Source organism: Salvia splendens, chromosome 21, assembly GCF_004379255.2.
Source record: "Salvia splendens isolate huo1 chromosome 21, SspV2, whole genome shotgun sequence".
Lineage (NCBI taxonomy): Eukaryota > Viridiplantae > Streptophyta > Magnoliopsida > Lamiales > Lamiaceae > Salvia > Salvia splendens.
The window spans coordinates 13457489-13483313 of record NC_056052.1 but is presented as its reverse complement, the minus strand read 5'-3'; positions in this window follow the sequence as shown (position 1 = coordinate 13483313).

Sequence of the window (25825 nt, the reverse complement as noted above, 5' to 3'; positions counted from 1 at the left end):
CTGTATTCCTGACTTCTTGGGTACCATATGGACTGGACTCACCCATTCACTGTCTGGTATGGAATAAATGATTCCTAGGGAGAGTAGTTTCAATACTTCTTTCAGCACTTCCTCCCTCATGTTAGGATTCAATTTGCGATGAGGATCTCTGCAGGCTTTTGCTCCTTCCTCCAAGCGGATGTGATGCATGCACAAATCTGGACTAATTCCTACCAGGTCAGAGAGTGTCCACCCAATAGCCTTCTTGTTTCTTCGGATTACCTTCAGCAGTCCCTCTTCTTGTCCCTCGGTCAAGCTGCTGTTGATAATCACAGGGAAAGTTTCGTTCTCCTCTAGATAAGCATACTTTAGGCCTGGTGGAAGTGTTTTCAACTCTTTCTTGGGAACATCTTTTTCCTGGGGCAAGGGATTTTTCTCTGTTACTTCCGTTGTCAATCCCTTCCTCGACCCAGCAGAACCTTCCACACTCGCCACATAAGGTGTATTCCTTGACCTAGCTAGCTCCGGATTTGCACAGAATTTTAGAATTGCTTCAGCTAGCTCCTCATCTGATAACTCGCTTGTGTTCATTGCTTGACACCAACTGGCCACTTCTCTGTCAATGGCATGACTCATCCCGGAGTTCTCAATCTGTTCCTGCATTAATTCCGTCTCAAGGTATTCTTGGACCAAAGGGTTAATAACATCTATAGCATGCAAATTTTCAACGTCAAGAGGTTTCTTCATTGCCTCATCAATGCTGAATGTGTATTTCTCCCCATTATAATCAAGGCAAATTGTTCCATCAAAAACATCAATGATAGTCTTAGCGGTACGTAGGAAGGGTCTCCCTAAAAGTACTCCGCCCGACTCTGCAGACTCATTATCACTCATCTTAATCACATGGAAATCAGCAGGGTACAAGAAGTCATGTACCTTGACTATCACATTCTCAAGCACCCCTTCAGGACAGATGCATGACCTGTCCGCCAGTTGAATCACAACCCTCGTGTCTACCATGCCTACCCCCACTAATTTCTTGTATATGGAAAGTGGTAACACATTTATCGACGCACCCAAATCACACATAGCGTGCTCGATTCTCACATCACCAATAGAGATGGGCAAGGTGAACATACCTGGGTCATTGCATTTTGAAGGCATCTTCCTCTTCTGAATCACTGCGGAGACGTTCTCGCCTATCAGAATTTTCCCACTGGGCCTAGCCTTCCCAGCTATAAATTCCTTGATGAACTTGCTAAAGACTGGCATCTTCACGGCCTGTAAGAATGGCAGATTGATTTCCAACTTCCCAAAAATGTCCATGAAGTCTACCGATTCTTCCTTCTGTTTCTTTGCTTCCCCCCGACTCGGAAAGGGTTTCAGTCGCTTCCCTGCTCCGGTAGAACTTTCAGCTGATAACTCTCCAGTTTCTTTTCCCACTGCCTCATCTTCCAACTCCGGCTCTGGATCGAGGAAGAATGGTTCAGTTGATCTAGGCAAAGGTTTCTCTAAATCTCCTGTCTTAAGGTCATCCTTGACCAAGGGACTTCCTCCCTCCAAGTGTCTTGGCCTAGGAATTGTATCCTCTTCTTCCCTGTCTTCCTTGGGATCTGTCACCTCCTTTGTTCTTACCACTGCCCATCATATCCCTTCCCGGATCTCAAGGTAATCTGACTTATATTAGCTCTGTCCGGTGGCCTTACGGAGGCGGGAATCTTCCCTTCATTTCCCCTCATATCACGCAAAGAAGTAGCTATCTGGGACAATTGCTTAGCCAGCATATCCATGGCTGCTTTCTGCTCCTGTTGAGCATCTTGAAGCTTGTGCACTACGTCATTGTTCGATTGCAGGCTGTTTTGCATATGTTGCTAAGAACTGACGAGGTCGTGCACCATATCATCGATACTTTTTGGTGGTTTCGGTGGCTGACTGGGTCCTGGGTCGATACCTAGAGTCGGTCCACTTGCTTGATTCTGACGAGCATTTCCTTGACCGCCTGAAGAGTTATTGTATTGATTTCCTTGGCCCTGGTAATTGTTCTGAAAATTCCTTTGGTGTGGGGGTACATAAGAGTTCCCTTGACTGCTCTTATTCCTGTTTCCCCAGCTCGAGTGGTCTCCTTGGTTCCGATTAATCCAGTTGCCCTGCCCCTCTTGATTCCTTCCTGACCAATTACATTGTCTTTCGGGCTGAGGTGCAAACTGCTGACTTTGTTGCTGTGCCGGCTGATTCTGTTCATTGTCAGTCCATCTGAAATTTGGATGGTTTCTCCAGGGCGCATCTCTCTGTCTCCCTGGATTCCAGCTCCCATCGGGATTCCAACTTCCCATTGCATTGACCTGGGCCTGATAATCTCCTTCCTGGGTCCCGTAATATTGTTGAATTTGATTATCTCCTGGACCAGGAGATTTCTCCTTCCCTTGTGAAGCCAGTGGAATCGCCTTTTCAATCGCGTTCAAAAGAGCCTTCTCGAGCCTATTAATCCTTGCTTCGACTTTGTCATCTTCTTGTTCTCTCACAGCATGCACCGATCCTCTTCTCACTGCATTCCTAGGGTTATCGTACGCCTTCTTAGCGTCAATCAACTTCCCTAGGATCTCTCTTGCCTCACTTCCCCTTTTTCTTGTGAAATTTCCCCCACTCGAGGAGTTCATTAAGTCCTTTGACTCGGGAGTGGCTCCTTCGTAAAACAGAGAGTAGGTCTCTGCCTCTATCATTCGGTGATTCGGGCATGCATCCAACAAACCCTTAAATCTCGACCAATACTGACTCAACGATTCATCGTAATCTTGCTTACACTCTAGTATTTCTTTCTTAAGTGCATTCGTCTTGTTGGATGGGAAGAAATAATCTAAGAATTCTAACTTGAAGTCCCTCCACGTGCGGATAGAATCCGGAGGCAACCTCAATAGCCACGTATTAGCTTCCCTCTTCAAGGTAAACGGAATCGCTCGTAGGCGATAATCCTCCTCTGTTGCATCATTCGGCCTCTTCTGAATACCACATAACTTACTGAATTCATTTAAGAACTCATACGGACACTCATTTCTACGCCCAGAGAACGTCGGCAAGATGCCGAGTACGTTTGTCTTGATCTCGATAGTCCTCTGGCGTGGATTCATCACTATAGCTTGAGCTGGTTCTCCATCTAAATGGGCAGTGAGAGAGCCGATTTTTGGATCCGGGTCTATCACCTGTGCCATGACTACTTCCTCTACTTCCCCTATTTCTGACTCTGTTTCTGATTCGGGTGGTGATTCTGGATCTTCGCGTCCTGATGACGTCCAAGATTCGTCGCTAGTAAATTCACTCGGAAACAGACCTCCCGTGGTGAACCCTGATCTGGTGGTCACAGTAGAGACTGTATCCTTAACCCGCCAATCAAACTGGCCGTGTTTCCACCCAGATGAGTTGCTCCAGTAGGTAGATCTTGAACCACTGCTCATAAACTGCAAACAAAAGAGAAAGAAAACAAATCAAAACTATTTACACCACAGACTCTGAACACTAACACTAAGCACGCCATCCATCCCCGGCAACGGCGCCATTTGAAGTGGGTCTCACTCGACTCTAATGTCGAATGACTAGACTCAGGAGTAAGCGAGTGTGCACATATGAGAATTAATGCAAAGCTCGGTCCAGACACAACGCTCCTTAAATCCACTGGATCACTGGGTCCAGGAACTCTAGAGAACTACAGTGTTTTTGTCGTTGGACACACTCGACTCCCCTTCAAAAATAAATCCCTCAACCCGAATACTATGAATTAGTATAGGGAAGTGGGGTCGATCCCACAGAGATGGATTCGCAAAGTAGAGCTAAGAGACTATGGAAACAAACGGCTGCTGCCACACAAAGGGGTTGAGATTTAAACTACCACTAGATCTAGGCAAGAAATGTAAACGCTAGACCTAGGACACAGAAAACTTACTGGAATCAGACATCAATACCGAAAGACACAATTACTCCCTAGACTAAGTAAACGACTACCTAATCTAGCTAAACAGTAAGCAACTAACAGTGGGGACCATATTTCCAGAAATAGCAAGTACGGTAAAAAGCTGCAGATAACCAACCCATGCTCCAACTAACTACGACATGCACCTTCGCAACTAAACTAAACTCGCAGATGAAGAAAACAGAGCACACTCCTAGATTCAAACAGAATATAAAGATTTGGACGCCGGAAACTTGCTATGAATCGGAAATACATCAGATGTACATAAACTAGGCGAAATGAAATGAAAACACGTAAGCTAGGCATAAAATTAAAACACTCCTGCTCAGAATCACTTCAGAAGCTTAATCCACTCCGGATCCAAGCCATCCGAACTCAACAACCAACAAAATCAACTCCATAACTCCGATTCTCACAGATCTGCTCCGATCAACTCCAAATTCCAACAATCACAAACAACTCCACAACATCAGCAAAACAAAACCCCGATTCATCCACAAACAAACTCCATTCTTCCAGATCTCACCATTAACCTGCAATAATCTAGAAAATAACCACGAAAACAACCAACTCCAACAATCCAACTCCAGAATTCAAGTAAACACAATCAATCGACAGAAATCATCACGATCGATGTAAGCGAAAACGAAACTTGCATAAAAGTAGAGAAATATCCAGAAACAAAAGAGGACCGAGCTTCGAACAACGAAGCTCGGCGAATTCAGCAGAAACGAAAAAAACAGAAATAAATTGTTTCTTCGCCCCAAAGAAGGACGGTGTTACAACCCACAAACACTATCGGAAAGCTAAATGTGAACCCCAGCGCGAACCCGATATCCACCGCGAATTAGAACCAAGTATGTGAAAAGTGAACTGAGCAACAGACTGTTCGTGAGGCCTCCACCGAGAAGGTCCCTCCAGCTTGCATGCTTCTTCCTTTTATAGATGCGGACATAGCCTTCTAGAGTCTTCGTAGAAATCCCTATTCTACCCTTCAACTCCGAGGCTTCCTCCGTCAAGCAATTTCTTTCATAATGTCCGCTCTTTCGCCAGTTTCCTAGGACTATGCAAGCGTCCTCTTCTTTTCCTGGATCTAGCGAAAACTTTCACACACCTGGCATAAAACATGCGTTAGACCCAGTAATTTCACGAAATAAAACCCCTAGACCGATGCATGAAATTAGCCTTATCAGTGTTCCATGTGTCGCAGTTGCGCGAATACGTGTTCGACCCCAAACATGTAATTCATCAAGAGGAAGTGGTCTTAACCCCGACATGAGCTACGAGGAAAGGCCCGAGGCAATCCTAGATCGGAAGGTACAAGAGCTACGAAACAAGACAATAGCGTCCGTGAAGGTGTTGTGGAAGCACCATGGTCCCGAGGAAGCTACGTGGGAGTTAGAAGATAAAATGAAAGAAAAGTTTCCCGAATTGTTTGTGTGAGACGATTAAATTTCGGGACGAAATTTCTATTTAGAGGGGAAGGATGTAACATCCCAAATTTTTTTTGTGTGACTCTTCTTATATGTTATTCGAATTTTGGATTCTTGGAATTATGAAACTTTCGTTTCTATGTGATTAAGTGTTTTGCGTGAAATAAATTTTCGTGGTTAATGTGGAATGATGAGCTTGATGTTTTATATTTTCCAATGTGGGGAAATAATTAATAGGATCATGCATTTATATTTTTCGAGCCAATTCATTGGAATTTTCGGCCCTTCCTAATTATTGAAATAGTATTTCATTTCTTGGATTTAATTAATTGTCTTGGGATACTTATCCAAATTAAATCCAAACCAAATGACCCCTAAATGGTACTACGTGGAATTCGAACTCCATTTTTATTTTCCTTGGGAGTTTTCGAAAATCTCCTATAGGAGAAAGAATTATTTTCATTTGATTTAATTGTTGCTTTATTGACTCTCTTCCTTTGAATTTAATCCAATTAAATCATGTTATAATTTATTTCTTCATCTAAAATAAATAGAGAGTTGGGACATTCCTTGGTTAGCAATTTTCGGCCCCTCCACTAAATTTTGGAGGATATTTTATTTGTTTCCTAATTTGTGGAATCCCTTTTTATTCAAATAAATTCCTAGGTCTAATTAATTGGGGATGTGAATATTTTTCTCCTACTTTTCTTCCATATCACACGCCCCCTATGCAATATTTTCCTTGTGGGAATTTAATTAATTGTTGCCTATTTTATGGGAGCCTTTTTCCTATAAATAATTTGCCTAATTTAAATCCTATTCTTTTAATTGGGGATTTAAATAATTTCCTTGTGCAATTCCTTATGGAAATTTTCGGCCCCCACCATTATTTTCATACTTGGAGATTTAATTTATTTTGTTCCCTTGTTCATGAAATATTCACTTTTATTTCCTAAGTTATGAATATATTCTCTCCAAGTAAATACCTAATAAATTCCTTGCTATTCCTACATGGAATTTTCGAAAATTTCCTCCCCTTCCCACATGCTTATTTTATTCTTTTAATTGTGGGATTTATTTAATTGTATTTTCCCCCACAATTAATTAATTAATTGATTTTAAACCTAACCCTAATTCTATAAAAACACCTAAACTAAACCCTAGCCCCCATTCTCCCTCAATTTTCGTGCCTACCTCCTCCCTCTCCACACTCTCTCCAAAAAACTTCTTCCACCATTGTTTCTTGCATCTATTGAAGTTTATTTTCAAGAATCTCCGACGAATCACCTCGTTTCTGGTGCATGAAATGTAGTGAGGAGTAAAGAATAAACGCTGAGGTGGATATTAAATAAACACGTAAGCATGGATGCATGCATGCGTGGGGAAAATACGGATCAAACCATCACGCGTTGTAGTCCTTATTTGTTATTCTTAGTTTGTTAGATCTGAGATCGAGTTTGTTATTTGTAATTCACAGCTATATAAGCTGAGGTCTTTGAGTTGTAACAGATTATTATTGAATATTAATGCAAAATTCCCCTGTTCCCTCTTCTCTACTAACACCGCGTAGCTCAATTCGCGTGGGTGCTATTCCGGTCACCGTTCTTACCTCCGGCGACCCCAATACCGCACCAAGTGGTATCAGATTCACTGATCCGGAATCTGTGATGGTGGAGACACGCTCCGGCGACCTGCGCCGTCTGGAGGAGCTCCTCACGACCGCCATGGCGGACTTTTCTGCGAAGATCGCCGATGCTGATCGTCGGCGCGAGGAGAGCGATAAGCTGCGCGATACCTCCGATGGAGCTCGCGATCTGACCATGAAGGAGTTGCGTGAAGAAATTCTCGCCATTCAGCTGCAGTAGAACGAGATGATGTCTCGCTTTCATCCCGCGGCGGCTGGCGCGTCAACTGGTCCGTTCGGGCCGAATGGTGCTCCGCAGCGTCCTCAGTACTTTGCCACTCGTCAATCGAAGGTGGGTTTTCCGATTTTCAATGGTGAGGATCTGACGGGGTGGATTTTGCGGTGCGACCACTTCTTCACGGTGGATCTAACACCGGAGGAAGCGAAGGTGCGTCTGGCGGTGATCAACTTTGAGGGCCGCGCCCTTCAATGGTTTCAAAATTGGTCTAAGTATCATGATCGCCCAATGTCTGCTCCATGGCCGCTATTCCTTCAGGCGTTAGAGGGCAGGTTCGGCGATCAGCTCCTGGGGGATCCGATGACGGAACTTTTAGCTCTCAAACAAACAGGTTCGTTTGCCGATTATCACGATCGTTTTGAACTACTGCTTGGTCGTGTTTCACTTTCGGAATCTTATGCTATTAGCCATTTCATAAATGGTTTGAAACCATTTGTTCAAAAAGCGGTGCGCATGTTTATGCCGCAAACTCTCGTACATGCGTATGCCTTGGCTCGTTTACAAGATCTGTCCAATCCTCCGCGTGAAGGGTATTCTCAGGGTTCTAAACGGTTTGGCCCGGTTGATTCTAAGCCTCCCCACGTTTCTAATCCGCTGCTCCCTACACCTACTATGCCGGCTGTGAAAAACAGGAGACTACTGACCGAAGAGGAAATGGCGGATAAGAGAGCTCGGGGGTTATGTTATGGCTGCGATGAGAAGTTTGACAGGGGGCACCGCTGTGCGAGGAAGCAATTGTACTTGTTGGAGATCGACGAGGGTGTGCGGATGATGGAAGCTGATGAGGAGGTTAGTGCAGAGGACTCTATGGAAGAGGAGAATCCTCTTATTTCCATTCATGCTCTCAGTGGTTCTTCATCTAGGGGGTTTAGGACGATGCGTGTTACGGGTAGAGTTGGGCAAAAGGCTGTGCATATACTCATTGATTCGGGTAGCACGCATAATTTTATGGATGTCCATTTGGCTAAGAAGGTGGGTCTCCACCTCACTCCAGTTAGCCCTGTGATGGTGGATGTCGCGGATGGGAATAGGTTGGAGTGTAACTCGATGTGTAGGGGTCTGAAATGGTCTCTGCGTGGCACAATTTTCATCACGGATGTGCTCTTACTGCCTTTAGGGAATTGTGACATGGTGCTCGGTATTCAATGGTTGGAGACTTTGGGTATTATACAATGGGATTTCAAAAATCTCACAATGGACTTTCATTTGGATGGCCGTAGACATACCTTGAGGGGAAGCCAAAGTGAGCACAAGGTGCACACTGTTTCTGAGAAACATATGAATAAATTACTGGCTTATGGTGAGGGTGTTCAGTTGTGTTACATCCAGGTCAATAATGAAGGTAATGTTGACTTAGTGACTGTCAAGAATACTGAGGAACAGTCCAGTGAGCTCCCTGCCTCTATTCGCTCCTTCTTAAACTCTCAGACATCTGTTTTTGCCGAGCCTAGCTCTCTGCCTCCAATGCGCTCCCACAACCATAAGATAATTTTAATGCCTGGGGCTGCTCCAGTAAACTCTCGGCCTTATAGGCATTCAGCTATACAAAAAGATGTAATAGAGAAGCAAGTCTCTGATTTACTGCTGCAAGGCTTCATTCAGCCGAGTTCTAGCCCGTTTTCCTCTCCCGTTGTTTTAGTGAAGAAGAAGGATGGTACGTGGAGGATGTGTGTGGATTATAGACGGTTGAATAAACTGACCGTGAAGGATAAATACCCCATTCCACTGATTGAGGAACTTCTTGAAGAATTGAAGGGAGCAACTGTTTTTTCGAAGATTGATCTTCGAGCTGGCTACCATCAGATTCGTATGGAGCCTAATGATATTTCAAAAACAGCATTTCGCACTCACGATGGTCACTATGAATTTGCGGTGATGCCCTTCGGCCTTACCAATGCTCCCGCGACTTTTCAAAGTTTGATGAATGATATTTTTCGGCCATTCTTGAGGAAGTTCGTGCTGGTTTTTTTTGATGACATATTAGTCTATAGTGTGGATGTGGATACTCACTTGAGTCATTTGGAGCTGGTATTTGCTAAACTTAAGGAGCATTCTCTATTTGCTAAGGAGAGTAAGTGTGATTTTGCTAAGAATAAGATCGAGTATCTCGGCCATGTTATCTCGGCTCAAGGTGTTGCTACCGATCCTCAGAAATTGAGGGCCATGCAAGACTGGCCGACTCCTACTGATATTTCCAAGTTGCGGGGATTTCTTGGTCTAACGGGATATTACAGGAGGTTTATACGAAACTATGGCATTATATGTCGACCTTTAACGGATCTCCTCAAGAAAGATGCATTTAAGTGGGATAAGGCAGCTGATGCAGCTTTTGCTGAGCTCAAACTTGCGATGATCTCCCCTCCGGTTTTGGCCTTGCCGGACTTTTCTGTGCCTTTTATAGTGGAGACTGATGCCTCTAGCTTTGGAATAGGTGCGGTGTTGATGCAAAACCACCATCCCATCGCCTTTATCAGTAAAACGCTCTCTGCTAAACATAGAAGCCTCTCGGTTTACGATAAGGAGTTGTTGGCTATTGTTTTCGCGGTCACCCACTGGAGTCACTACTTGAGCCACCAACCTTTTGAGGTGCGGACGGATCATAAGACTTTAAGTCATTTATTGAATCAGAAGCTAACCACACCTGGCCAGCTTAGTTGGCTATCCAAGTTGATGGCATTCGACTTCGAAATCACTTACAAAAAGGGCGTGGATAATGTAGTAGCGGACGCCCTCTCTAGAGTTCATTCTTCGGATATATTCTGTATGGCAATTACCTCGGTTTCCACTGACATTTATCCTTTGATTGAGGCTACTTGGACCTCCGATCCCACACTGAAATCTACCATTTCTGTTTTGCAGCAGACCCCCTCGACTGCATCCAAATTTTCTTGGATAGGCAACCAAATGCGGCGAAAAGGTCGTTTAGTAGTTGGTAATGATCATGCCTTGCGACTTAAGATTATATACTTGTTCCACAATTCCAGTTCAGGGGGACATTCAGGCATTTTGGCTACGTACAAGCGGCTCTCTTCTCTATTCTATTGGCCGAACATGGAAAAGCAAATCAGAAATTACATACGCGAATGTGATATTTGCCAACGTTTCAAGTACGATCCTAGTGCGTACCCAGGCCTTCTACAACCACTTCCTATCCCAGAAGAGGCTTGGTCTCAAGTGAGCATGGACTTCATTGAGGGACTTCCCCTGTCCCATGGGAAATCTTCTATATTGGTTGTGGTCGATCGGCTAACGAAATATGGCCACTTCATCGGTCTTACACACCCTTACTCCGCTCTTACGGTGGCCCAGGCCTTCCTAGACTATGTATTCAAGCTTCATGGGTTGCCTACGGTCCTTATTAGTGATAGGGATAAGGTATTTCTTAGTAACTTTTGGTCAGATTTTTTCAAGCTTCAAGGGGTCGAACTTCACATGTCGACGGCCTACCACCCTCAATCCGATGGCCAAACGGAGGTGGTTAATCGTTGTTTGGAGACGTACTTGAGGTGTATGTGTGGTGATCAACCCACTGATTGGAGCAAATGGTTGAGCCTCGCTAAATTCTGGTACAACACGTCATTCCACTCGGCTATTGAGACCACCCCATTCGAGGCTTTGTACGGTTATCCCCCTCCCCTTCACCTTCCTTATTTTCGGGGGGATTCAGCGGTCCATGATGTCAATGAGAGTTTGTTAGCTCGTGAGGCAATGATTGAGGTCCTCAAGCATCATTTGGGCCGGGCACAACACCGCATGAAACAGCAACATGATAAACACCGCTCTGATCGGAAGTTCGCGGTCGGCGATTGGGTTTACTTGAAGTTGCAGCCCTATCGTCAGAACACCTTGAGGGACCGCCAGTTTCAGAAGCTCAGTCCTAGATTCTTTGGTCCGTTCAAGGTGGTGGATAAGTTTGGGGAGGTTGCTTATAAACTACTTCTTCCCCCTGATTGCAAGATCCATCCAGTTTTTCATGTTTCTCAGCTCAAGAAGAAGATGGGGCCTCTCTCGCAGCTCCACGGTACTCTGCCTACTGCGGGCAACTCCACATTTCTGGAGCCTGCTCAAATCCTCGAGCGTCGGCTGGTTAAAAGGGGTAATCGGCCGGCCACTCAAGTCCTTGTTCATTGGGCTAATTCCTTCCCGGAGGATGCTACATGGGAGTTCCTTCATGATATTCAGGAACGGTTTCCACACTTCCAACCTTGAGGTCAAGGTTTCTTTTGAGGGGGGGAGATTTGGTGCATGAAATGTAGTGAGGAGTAAAGAATAAACGCTGAGGTGGATATTAAATAAACACGTAAGCATGGATGCATGCATGCGTGGGGAAAATACGGATCAAATCATCACGCGTTGTAGTCCTTATTTGTTATTCTTAGTTTGTTAGATCTGAGATCGAGTTTGTTATTTGTAATTCACAGCTATATAAGCTGAGGTCTTTGAGTTGTAACAGATTATTATTGAATATTAATGCAAAATTCCCCTGTTCCCTCTTCTCTACTAACACCGCGTAGCTCAATTCGCGTGGGTGCTATTCCGGTCACCGTTCTTACCTCCGGCGACCCCAATACCGCACCAGTTTCTTGGTTCTACCGATTCGTTTTGTCAAAGAAGGTATATTAACTTCACTTTTCCTCATTCCTTTCATTTGAACCATGTTCTTGAATCCTACATGCATGTAGTGGGTGTAGGAATCGTAGATCGCAAGTTTAATCGGGGGGAAAAGTGAGTTTGCTTGAAAACCTTGATAAATATGCGTTTCAATTGAATTGTGTGAAGTTTGATTGGAATCTTTGATGAATGATGTAAGTTTATGTGCAAACATGTTTAAGAGAGTCTTATCAAGCATGATTGTGTGTTATAAGCATGAGAATTGGTGTTTGGATGATTGAGAAGGAAACCCTAATTTAGAAATTGTGTATCTGTTATCTGTGATGTTCGACCAGTAGTTTCTGATGTGTAATTGACCTATCAAACGGCCGAATTTTGATATGAAAATTTTACTGAGTACACTTCAAGGTGTTACCTGTGTCTCGTGTGAATTTCAGCTCTTTTTATCGAAAAATGAATTTTTAATAAATTTTTGAAGTTGACTGCGCAAATCTGCCAGAAACTCGTTTTCTCGCCAAGAATGTTTCGTTTTTTGTTTGACTGACCAAATGACCTCCGATTGATGTGATTCTTGAACTAGATGCAAATTTGAAGTGTCGCCTGAGTCGTGTTAAATTTTCAGCCTTTATGGGCATTGGATGAATTTATGGTAAATTGTTCATATGAACTGCGCAGTGCTGTCAGAAATTGTATGTTCCGACCAGAGAGTTTAATATGTGATATGACTGACTAAATGACGTGATTTCGGTGTGAAAATTTTCATGGATGAACTTGAATGTGTCCTCTGTATTGTGACCAAAATTTAGCTTTATATGAGGTCGGGTGAATTTATAGTGATTTTTACAAAACGGTGCATAGTTCTGCCAGTTTTCTGCCTTGTTGAAATGACACCTAGTTTCAAGTTTAAAAGTATTATATGATGCATGTATGTCCAAGGAACGTGTTTAAATGTTGAAATCACTTGTGATAAGTTGGAATGTGTTACGTGTGTCTTTACACCTTTGTGACGTATGTTGGGTTGGGGAATGTGAGAAAAACGATGAGAGAGAAAACGATAGGACATGCATAGTAAAATGTTGTTGTGGAAGGCTGACTTGTGTTGTCATTGACAAGGGTGTTGTGTACTCGTGAACTCGAGGATCGTGAGTTGCTATAAGTTGGGTTGTGATTTTGCTAAGCGATCGAGGTGGGCTTTCTTTTCAAACGTCTTTATTTTTCCGAAAATATGATGTGGTGTTATAAGGGTGGTTTAAAGTGTTATGTTATGCCGTGATTGTTTTGATGTTGAGATTTTTGCCTGATGCCTAGTTCGTTTGAGCTTGCTCCGTTAGGCTATAGGGCTATGTTGAGATTGTGCTTGATGCCTAGTTTCTGAGTTCGCTCCATTAGGCTATAGGGCTATGATAAACGAATTAGGGTCTGAGTAGGGCCGCAAACCCTATCAGGCTATGTACACAGAGGGGATCGTGAGCCGTCCTTGCTAGTCGGCCGGTCTCGTGGGCGAATAGTGTGGCCACACTTTCGTCGCACTATGGTAAGAGGATGTGATTGATTGATTGATGTGGAAAATGAGGAGATAAATTGTCTGGCCAGACTTGGATTTTTGTGTTCTCGTGATATTTCTTACTATATACAACTCGAGATCACTGGTATGGATGATATAACTTATTAAAATGTTTTCGGCATGAGCCCATTGAGTACATCAAGTACTCAGCCCTGCATATTATTTTCTTATGTGCAGGTTGAGCAGGATGTTGCGGAGGATGTTGAGCTAGCCTTAGGATGCGTCGTGTCTTCATACATAGGTGTGATCCTTGACTCTCCCTTTGAACCTTATTTCCGCTGCTAGGTTTTGAATCATGTTTCAATACTTAAATCTTTTCGTACTATGTTGAGCATGTTTTGGTCACGTTAGGTTTTAAACGTCTATTTACATTATTGTCTGGAAATGATGTCTTTCACGTGAGTTAGACTACATGTTTTTCTTAGAAGTTGATTGGGTCTCAAATAACTATTTTTCTCCGCTGTTTCTTTTAAAAATGTTTATCATATGTTGTTTTATTTAATAGCAAAGTTATAATTTTAAGTTTCTTTAAAACAAAAAGAAAATTTTTCTTCATCCTTTAAGTTAATTAAGTTTTCAATAAAATCTACCCTTTACATGTTGTATCACGATCGCCGCGTTTGTAGCAACCCTAGTATGGGCGGTCGTGACACTTCCAAATCTATGTGGATCCCGAGGACCAGGAGAAGACTACATTCACGTGTCCCTTCGGAACGTATGCTTATAGAAGGATGTCGTTCGGTCTGTGTAATGCGCCAGACACTTTTCAACGGTGAATGATGAGTATTTTCTCGGATCTACTGGAGGACTGCATCGAGATTTTTATGGAATACTTCACGGTGTATGGAAATTCTTTTGACTCCTGTTTGGCAAGTTTGGATGTAGTGTTGAGGAGGTGCCAGGAAAAGCATTTGGTCCTTAATTTCGAGAAATGCCACTTTATGGTCCCTGAAGGAATTGTCCTAGGGCACGTAGTCTCGGAGAGGGGAATACAGGTGGATCGAGCAAAGGTAGATATGATCTCAAAATTGCCACACCCGACGAATCAGAAAGAGGTGAGAGGATTTCTAGGGCATGCGGGCTTCTATAGAAGATTCATTAAGGATTTCGCGAAGATTGCTCGACCGCTTACTCATTTGTTGCATAATGAAGTGGAATTCGTTTTTGATGAAGAGTGCAAGAAGGCCTTTCAGCTACTGAAGGATAAACTGGTTTCTGCTCCCATTATTAGAGCGCCCGACTAGAATCTACCCTTTGAAATCATGTGTGACGCAAACGACTATGCAGTGGGGGCGGTGCTAGGTCAAAGAGTTGATGGGAAAGCTATGTGATTTTTTATGTGTCCAAAACGCTCAATCAAGCCCAGAAGAACTACGACACCACTGAAAAGGAAATGCTGGCGGTAGTATACTCATTTGAGAAGTTTCGCTCGTACTTGCTGGGATCGAAGGTGATCGTTTTCACGGACCACGCAGCTATTAAGTACCTGCTGGCGAAGAAGGAGTCCTAGCCTAGATTAATCCGTTGGTTGTTACTGCTACAAGAATTTGATTGGGAGGTTAAAGACAAGAAAGGAACTGAGAACAAGGTGGCTGACCACCTGAGTCGTATTTTCCAGGGGGAGACCGAGGAAGCAATCCCAGATGCATTCCCCGAGGAACATTTGTACTATATAGAAGAATTTCCTAGACCTATCAGCTGGGAGGAGATTATGGCGTTAATAGGTCCAGGGGATGCCGAAAAAGGGAAATGCCGGATAAATGTTGAGCCGTGGTCAATAAAGAGGTGCCCAGTTCACAAGAAATTTCCCGAGCTTAGAAGATGAAACTGAAAAGTGAAGCCAAGTACTACTTTTGGGACGACCCGTATCTATGGAGAATGGGAGCCGACCAGGTAATTAGAAGGTGTATTCCAGAATGGGAAGAGAGATGTGCTCAATCACTGCTATGTCCTAGCGTGTGGAGGTCACTTTGGACCTAGGAAGACCGTGAGGAAAGTGTTGGACAGTGGTTTTTACTGGCCTACATTGAATAAGGATGCTTTCAAATTTTGTCAAAATTGTGAAAGATGTCAACAGACAGGGGGAATTTCCAAGAGGGACGAAATGCCACAGGTCCCTGTGATTGTTTGTGAGATCTTCGATGTATGGGGAATGGATTTCATGGGGCCATTTCCTTCTTCATACGGAAACACATATATCCTTGTGGCGGTGGATTATGTGTCGAAATGGATAGAGGCCAAGGCTACTACCTCTTGTGAGGCCGGTGAGGTGGCAAAATTTCTAAAGTCTAATATTTTTGGAAGGTATGGAGTGCCTAGGGCAGTTATTTCGGATCAAGGAACTCACTTCCGGAACCGAACGATTGAAGCTTTGATGAAAAAATATGGAGTCCACCACAGGTTGTCCACACCATATCATCCTCAGTCTAACGGTCAGGCGGAAATATCAAATAGAATGATCAAAGCAATACTAGAGAAGACGGTGAATCCGTCAATGAAAGACTGGAGTAAGAGGCTTGACGACGCACTATGGGCTTACAGAACAGCATATAAAATGCCCATTGGGATGTCTCCTTACAGGTTAGTGTTTAGCAAAATGTGCCACTTGCCGGTTGGACTGGAGCACAAGGCATACTGGGCGGTCAAGGAGATTAACATGAATCCCCAGCCTTGTGAGGGAGAGAGGAAACTGCAGCTCCAGGAGTTGGAAGAATTGAGGCTTGAGTCTTACGAGTCAGCGATGTGGTATAAGGAGATGACTAAGCTCTGGCATGATAAGAATCTCCGGACCAAGGAACTACAAGTTGGGCAGAAAGTTCTCCTGTTCAATCCAGGCTTAAGCTGATGCCTGGAAAGCTAAAATCTAAGTGGATCGGACTATATACTATAGTTGGCCTTCACTCAAATGGAGCAGTGAAGATCCAAGGAGACGCCTCGAATTCTGTGCCTTTCCTCGTCAATGGTCATCGTGTGAAGGTATTCAGGGATAACTCGGAGCTGTGTGTAGTGGATGAAGTACCTCTACGCGCACACCCTGGTATCGCCTAACCAGTCTAGGAAGGAAGTGTTCTTGGAGAAATCCTGGGTCAAGTAAATTGAGAAGTTTTTTATCCATACCCTAACCCGGGGAATCTCAAGAATACTTGAAGGAAAGTGTAAATATTTAATCGCTTTTCTTTAAACAAGAAAATCCCAAACAAAGTAAAAAATAATAATCTTCCAAATATATTTTCGAAATACCAGACTCCGAAGGCAACTTGAGTTATCATTTGTTAGATCCTTGATCTAGGAATCTAGTGTTTCAATTTCGTTTTTCTTTTCTTCTAAGTGTGGAATTGCAGAGAGCATTTACATAGGGCAGGGAATTGAGGAAAAATTTTGGAGGGAGGTGGCGCTGGTTCGAATTTCAAATGATGACTTTATGGGGAGACGTACAGTTGCTCGCGTCATGCCTGCAAAACCGTCCCAGTCCATACCTACCAGCTATTTCCGTGCTTTTACTTTTATTTTCCATTTCATATTCGCTCTCTATCTAAAAAAAAACATACTCTCTCTCGCAATTTCCATTTTTTTTACTAACCCTAATCGGAGTATTTTTCTTCCGAGTTCTTGAGAAATTTTCCTGATCCCAACTATGGCTAACGCAGCAAACACAGGAACCTCTTCCACATCCGTTGATTCTGTTGCGGCCTCGTTCATGGAGGATTTAATGGAGAAATTTGGCGGCCCAGAAGAGGCAATGAAGGCCTTCGCCATGTTTACGGCGATGATGGGGCAGACTAGGCTACCCGCTGCAACAACCCCCGTGCCACCGCCTGTCCTTCCCGAAGTTTCAGCGATTTCAGGTGACATTATACCTGCGATTACAGACTCAACCATCACTGCAGTTGAGCAAGGCGCCCTGAATGATGAAGGACCAAGGGGTGAGGCAGATCTGACGGCTGGGTTGGAACAGTTGACGGTCGACGACCAAAGGTTAGCATCTGTGTTTGAGGGGGAAACCCCTGTTATTACTGTTGGAGTTTCAGAGGGGGAAATCTTTGCTGGAGTGGAGGCTGTTGAGGGGGGAGCCTCGGTGATTTCTGATGCTATTGTTTCTACGGGGGAAACCCCTAATTTGTCTGTTACTGGTACTATAGAGGGGGCAACCCCTAGTGTTGATGTAGAGGGGGAAACCCCAGTTGAAGAGTTGGAGGGAGCGACCCCTGATGTTCTTGAAGAGTTTGCTGGGGTAGAAACCCTAGAAAGCGTTGGGGGCGATGAGGCCTAAGTCTCTGTTGAGAACGATGATGAGGGGAGGACCCCTGAAAAGGTTGTGGGTACTGAGACCCACAATGAACAAGATTTGGTTGGGGTGGAAACCCCTATTTATATCACGTGGGCAACCCCTTTGCTGTCTGAGGAAGGCGTGGCCCTCGTTACTAAAGATGTACAGGAGACCGTCGCCGACAGGGTAAATCTAGTCGTGGATTTGACTGATGTCCCGGTGGGGATGATTTCACCGGTAAATGAAAGGGAAGCCCGGAGACAAGCTCGCCGGAGCTTAATAGATGAAATTGACGACTCTGTCCAGTAGACGGAAGGAGAAGCGCTGGATCCAGAGACCGCAACCCATGAGCAGGACAACTCTCCTAGACCCAGTGGTGGGGAGAGTAACGAGGAAGAACGCCGGCAGGCGGTTGAAAGAAAAAGGAAGGGAAAACAGGCCGCTCCTTCCTTGACCAAGAGATCGAAAGGAAAATCTGTTGAAACATCTCTTCCTCCACCCGCTAAGGTTCCGTATGCTGCTAAGTCAAACAACCCTACTCGATCTAGCGAATACGAAGAGGAACCTGAGGAGGTGCTCAATTTCGAACCCACTGAAATCTGGTTGGCCAAGGAGTTGCTTGATGCAATGAGAAAGTTCACTGACCCCAAGCGTGCAGCAACATATAAAGAGAAGAGTGCCCAGGGCAAGTACGCGAAGTCTGGGAAGAGATATGATCCAGCAGAACTGAAGGAGATTGCTTCCGATGATGAATTCCGGGAGTACATCGACGCGATCGGGTTCGACTGGTTGCTGAAGCACAGCTCTTTTGAAGTCCCAACTGCATTAGGGCATGAGTTTTTCTCGACTTTTAGTTTGAAGTCTACAACTGATCTGAATGCCGACTCTACTACCTTCCGCCTTTTCAACGAGGAGCAAGAAATGAGCATCCGAGAGTGGTCGCTCCGCATGGGGTTGTTATCGCGCACACAGGATGATGAGGGCTTGTGGAATGACAGGATGGTAGGTCCGCCTAAGTTTATCCCGGGTTTCAAACCACAAAGCGCTTGGGAGTTTATAACCCACCCGAAGGTGGGTCAGTTTAAAACAAGTTGTTCAAAAGCCGCGCACATAGAGAATCGGATCCTGCGATTCGCTCAGACCTTCATAAGTTATAATCTGATGGGCACTACAAATGCTGCCTTGACTACGACAGATCTCTACTTCACTTGGTGCATGGCCAAGGGAGTCAGAGTCCACCTGGGCTACTGGTTAGCTCAGGCATGCCATCAGATGACCGCCAACCCTTCCAGACACATGTATACATGCCATCTCCTCGGGGCCTATTTGCAACGCAACATGATACTAAAGATAACCAAATCTTGCCGTGATGTGGAGATGTGCTTGCCCCCGGAAGTTTTTAATGTCGATTATTTTTTTAACAAGGGGCTTTTATATATTCATGGGAAGGAGGTGTGCTTCTATGAAGTCGGCAGGTCTGAAGCCCAGGTCAAGCAGGAACCAGAAAGTGTGGAGGCAGGTGCCAAGATTGAAGTTGACAAGATGAAAAGGGAGGTGGGATGGATGCGATCTGAAATCAAGATTGTTAGAGAAGAGATTGTGGCCCTACGGGGTAGTGTGAAGGAATTGGTGGGGATGTCGTCGAAACACAATGGTCAGATGAAGGAGGCTATCAAACTGATGATGATGATGACCAAGTGGGTGAAGGAGAATTGCTCCGCGACCCAGGCGAAATTTACCACTGGACCCAGCTCGGTGTCCACCTAGCCTGGGCGAGGAAGTGTAACTCCCCAGTTCCTCCACCTGTGTCAAAATCCCTACTTGTTCCATCTGCCTCAAAGCCAATAAGTGTGAAGAAAACAATACCCAGACCAAGTGAGGAAGTGACAGAGGTACCGGACTCACCGGCATAGAAAAAAGTGAAAGTGACCAGACCATACGTACCACCCCAGTCTGGCTCCCGCGGGGGCCAGACCCCGAATTGATTCCCCCAAAACCAAGTAACTTTTCCATTTCTGTTTTTCTTTTCAGTTTATGTGTTCTGTGCTCAGCATGCTTTAACTTGTATATATCTGTGTTGTGCCTTCACACACTTAGCCTAATGTTTGGCCTAAGTGTGAGAAGAGGTTGTTTTTGTTTTAAAGCATGTTTTGCTTATGTGTGTTCTACCTTCTCCCACTTAGCCCGATGTTCGGTCTAAGTGTGAGAAGTTTGTGTTTTGTTTGCTTTTTTTTGGTTGTTTGCTTTGTCTTGGTTTTGTACTGTTTTACTTCCCTGTTCCCCACTTCACTAGAATCGCTTGGGGACAAGCCGGAGTGAAGTGAGAGGGGGAGGGAGTAAGTGCAGTTTCTTTTGTTTTGTATATGTTTAGACGTCTTTAGGTCTAGCCTAGGTTTTTGTGTTTGTGTATCGCATGAGCTAGTGATATAATAAGGCAAGATCCCCTTAGTGAGAGCGATTGAAGATAGGATGCACATCAACTTTGATGCCTTTTTCCTTAATAAGCTGAATGCGGACTGAATGAAGTAAGGACGATAGAAGATGTCTTAGATAACCTAGTTGTGCAGCCCTACTATAAGAGCGAGTTATAAGCCTAAACACTTAGAGCTAACATGAAAGAATGGGCTGCCACTTGATTCTAAGGGAGTAGAGTATAAAGGAGAAAAAAAATAAAGGGGTTATGGAGGTATAAGCTGGACGAAGTCCAAGAACTGGTGGTATAAGCTGGACGAAGTTCAGGGGATGAGTAAATTGAAAATAAAAAGAAATTTTTTTTTGGAGGTATAAGCTGGACGAAGTCCAGAAAAAGAAAAAAAATCTGTTATAGGAAAAGGGAAAATTCCTTAAGGGCAGGAAGCAATAGTAACCTGACCCAGGAAATTAATAGAAAAAAGGAGTAGTAAGAGGGAGAAACTCTCATAACCCGACGCATCAGTGGTATAACTTTGACTTTAGAGCGCTTCGATCCTAACATCCCAGGTGAGGAATGAGTGATTGAGCGAACCTAACAACTGGGAAATCGATAGGCTATCTTGACAAACTGACAGACAATTTAGGCAGAAGAGGGAAATGGGAGGATTTGAATATTGTAGATGATCGGATAGAACTTAAGCTTGTGGGGACGATCGCCTAAAGGTTGAAACTGGTTCATGCTTATGTGTTTTGTTTTCCTTTGTGTTTATCGTTTTTTTAGTCTGTTGTATGTCTAGGTCCAGGAGTCTGTTCTTTGTTCGAGTCTTGTTTGAAGAGTCGTTCTTGGGAACCGTGCATTGAAATTTGCCTTATTTCTTTTTCTTGTCTTTTATGCGTGAGGACAAGCATGGTTTAAGTGTGAGCAGTTTGATAAATCTAATTTCATGTATAGGTCTAGGGGATAAATTCATATAATTACGGGGTGTAACACACGTTTTAAGCCAGGTGTGTAGAAGAATTTCGCCAGGTTTAGGAAAGAGAGAAGACAATCACATGGTCCGAGGAAACTGGAGAATGAGTGAGCATTGTTGAGCAAATTGCAAGACAAAGGAAATCTCAGAGCTGAAGGGTAGAATGGAGATTTCTACGAAGGCTTCTAGAAGATTATGTCCGCACCTATATAAGGAGGGAAGCACGCATTATGGAGGGATCTTCTCGGTGGAGGCCTCATTAACAGTCTGTGGCTCATAGCTCACTTTTTTCTTTTACACACTTGGGTTCTTTAGAGGGAAATTATGGGGGTTTGCATTTTGGGTTCACTTTTTGCTTTCTCGCATTTCTGTTGGGTTGTAACACCGTCCTGTCGAGGGTGAAGAAACAAGTTCCATTTTATTTTCTCATATTTTCTGGATTTCACTGAGCTTCGCTGTTTAAAGCTCGGCTGTCACGACCGCCCATAAAAGGGGTACCACAACGCGGCGATCGTGACCGACATGCATGGATAACAATTTAAAAAGAACAACTTGATTAACTTAAAAGAAGAAAAACAACTTAGTTTAAAGAGTTTAAGGTTATAATTTTTTTTTGAAAAGACATAAGGTAAAATACTTTTAAAAAGGACAACGGGAAAAATTAGACTTAAGAAATACAACAACCAATAACAAAAGTAGAACAAACACTTAACTTAAATCTCGAAGAATAAAGTTCTCAAAAGACAACGTAAACACTTGTTTAAAACTCATCACCACCATACATGTTCAAACACAAAACACAAAGGAAAGATTAAGTCTTGAGTCATAGTTCAAATTATAGCAGCGGAAAAGAAAAGGTTTAAAGAGAGTCAAGGATAACGCCTATGTATGAAGACACAACGCATCCTAAGTACTTAAGCCAGCTCAACATCCACCGCAACATCCCGCTCAACCTGCACATAAGAAAATAATATGCAGGGCTGAGTACTTGTTGTACTCAATAGGCTCATGCTTAAAACATTTAATAAGTTATGTCATCCATACCAGTGATATCGAGTTTTATGTAGTAAGGAAATATCACGAGAAACACAAAATATTCAAGTCTGGCCAGACAATTTATCTTCCTACTTTTCACATCAATCCAACAATCACAACCACAGTGCGACGAAAGTGTGGCCACACTATTCGCCCACGAGACCGGCCGACTTGCAAGGACGGCTCACGATCCCACCAGTGTACATAGCCCGATAGGGTTTACGGCCCTACTTGGACCTGAATTCGTTTCGCAACACAGCCATATAGCCTAACGGAGTAAACTCATACGAACTAGGCATCAGGCACACAATCTCATACAAAAACAACATGGCATGACATAACAGTTAAACCACCCTTATATCTCCACATAATACTTTTCGGAAAAGTAAAGAGGTTTGAAAAGAAAGCCCACCTTGTTCTCTTAGCAATTCACAACCCAACTTAGCGACTCTCGATTCTCGAGTTCACGACTACACAACACCCTTGTCAAAGACACCACAATTAGATTCCCCCAACAACATATTACTATGCATGTCCTATCGATTCTCTCGTCATTTTTCTCAAATCCCCGACCCAACATACGTCACAAAGATGGGAGAACACATCGTAACACATTTCAATTTATCACACGTGATCACATCATTTAAACACGTTCCTTGGACATACATGTATCATATAATACTTTTAAACATGAAAATAAGTGTCATTTTAACAGGGCAGAAAACTGGCAGAACTGCGCGACCGTATTGTAAAAATCACTATAAATTCACCCGACCTCAAAACATGCTAAATTTTGGTCACAATACAGAGGACACATTCAAGCTCATCCATGAAAATTTTCACACCGAAATCACGTCATTTAGTCAGTCATATCACACATTAAACTCTCTGATCGGAACATACAATTTCTGACAGTAATGCGCAGTTCATTTGAAAAATTCACCATAAATTCATCCGACGCCCAGAAAGGCTGAAAATTTACCACGACTCAGAAGACACTTCAAATTTTCATAGAGTTCAACAATCACATCAATCGGAGGTAATTTGGTCAGTCAGACAGAAAACGAAACGTTCATGGCGAGAACTCAAGTTTCTGGCAGATTTGCGCAGTCAACTTCAAAAATTTATTAAAAATTCATTTTTGGATAAAAAGGGCTGAAATTCACACGGGACACAGAAAACACCTTGACGTTAACTCAGTAAAAATTTCATAGCAAGATTCGTTCGTTTAATGGGTCAATCACAGATCGTAAGCCACTGGTCGTGCATCACAGATTTCTGGTTCAAGTTCGAAAATAGGGCTTCCATCTTCCATCACGCAAACACCGATTTCTCATGCTCGAAAACACATAATCATGCTTACAAGTTCCTCATACATATATTTGCACATAAACTCATATTATTCACCAAATATTCCAAACCAACAACACATGATTTCAATCAAAACACAATATCATCCAAGTTCTTACGAAAACACACTTTCCCCCCGTTAAATCTTGCGATCTATCAATCCTACAACCACTACATGCATGTAGGACTCAAGAACATGGTTCAAACGGAAAAGGATGAGGAAAAGTGAGCAAATATACCTTCTTTGACAAAAATAAATCGGTAGAAGCAAAGAACGAAACGATTCTTCGGAGACTCTTGAAGATAACTTCAACGGATTGCAAGAACAAGGGTTGGATGGAGGATTTTTGGAGATGGGAGAGTGGGAGAAGAGGCGTGTGGTAGAGAGATTTGAGAGGTGGAGGCGGTTTTTTTTTTTTTTGTGACTATGGTTAGGGTTTATTTGATTTTATGGCTAAGGTTTAATCCCATACTTAATTTAAATAATTAAAAAGAATATCTCCAAGTATGGAATAGGGGGTGGGCGTGTGGTATGGAAGTAGTAAAGAGAAAAATATTTAAATATTCCAATAAAATTGGAATATGATTTATATTTGGTACATTTTTTTTTGGGGGAAAAGACTCCCACAAAATAGGTAACAAATAAATTAATTCCCCAAGGAAAATCATAGGTACATGGGCGAAAATTCATTGGCCTTAAAGACGGAAATAGTCAAATCCTAATTAAAATAGGATATGAAGGGATTTGACAACATACGGTTTGACTTAATTGGATTTTAAGTTCAAGAAGGGAAATTAAACACGGCACCAATTAAATCTACAAAAATAATCCATCCTCCTAATTAATAGGGGATTTTCGAAAATCTCCAAGGAATAAGCTAAGGGTCGAAAATCATGTAGAATAAATTAGGGATAATTTGGTTTGGATTTAATTTGGATAAATATCCCAAAACAATTAATTAAATCCAAGAAAGAAAATATTAATTCCAACAATTTGAAGGGACCGAAAATTCCAACTAAAATGGCTAGGACAACATGCATGATCCCATTTAATTAATTTCCCACGTTGGAAAAATATAGTATATTATTCCACATAACTCACAACAATTAAAACTCGCATTGCTAACTCAACCACATATAAATTTAATTCCATAAATGATATTCCAAATTCAACAACCACATTAATGAGAACAAAAGTCGCAAATTTTCGGGGTGCTACATCCTTCCCCTCTTAACAGAAATTTCGTCCCGAAATTTTGACATTCTCAAATAAACAACTCGAGGTATTTTTCTTTCATTCCATCTTCTAACTCCCACGTGGCTTCCTCGGGACCATTGTGTTTCCACAACACTTTCACGGATGCTATCGACTTGTTTCGCAACTCTTGCACCTTCCGATCTAGGATAACCTCGGGCCTTTCCTCGTAGCTCATGTCGGGGTCAAGATCACTTCCTCTTGATGAATCACATGCTTGGGGTCAAACACGTACTTGCGCAACTGCGACACGTGGAACACGTTGTGCACGTTCCCAAAGCTGGGAGGTAACGCCAATCGATACGCCACAGGACCTACTTCATCGATAATCTCATACGGTCCTACAAAACGCGGTTTCAGCTTGCCTTTTACTCCAAATCTCACAACTCCTCTCGTCGGGGATACTTTCAAGAACACCTTGTCACCAACGTCGAATTTGATTTCCGTTCGACGCACGTCAGCATACGACTTCTGCCTATCTTGAGCTTCCTTGATCCTTGCGCGGATTTGGTGCACAATTTCGGTCATCTCCTTTATAGCGTCTGGTCCTAACATCTTCCTCTCGCCAACTTCATCCCAATAAAGTGGGGATTGACACTTCCTGCCATACCAGGCTTCATACGGAGCCATGTCGATCGTCGCTTGATAGCTATTGTTGTAGGCGAATTCAACCAATGGTAGAACCGTTTCCCAACTTTCCTCTCGATCTAAGACAACGGCTCGCAGCATATCCTCAAGCGTCTGGATCGTCCTCTCTGACTGCCCATCCGATTGCGGGTGATAAGCAGTGCTGAAGTTCAGTTGTGTGGTCAATTCGCGTTGCAAACTCATCCAAAACTTTGAGGTAAACTTCGTATCGCGGTCGGATACAATGGTCCTTGGCACTCCATGCAATCGCACAATCTCGTTCACGTAAAGCCTAGCTAACTTGTCCGCGCCATAAGTAATCTTAATCGGTAAGAAGTGCGCGCTTTTAGTAAGTCGATCAATGATCACCCAAATCGCGGTGTTGCTCTTCTGTAACTTTGGCAAACCCGTCATGAAAACCATAGCTAGATGCTCCCA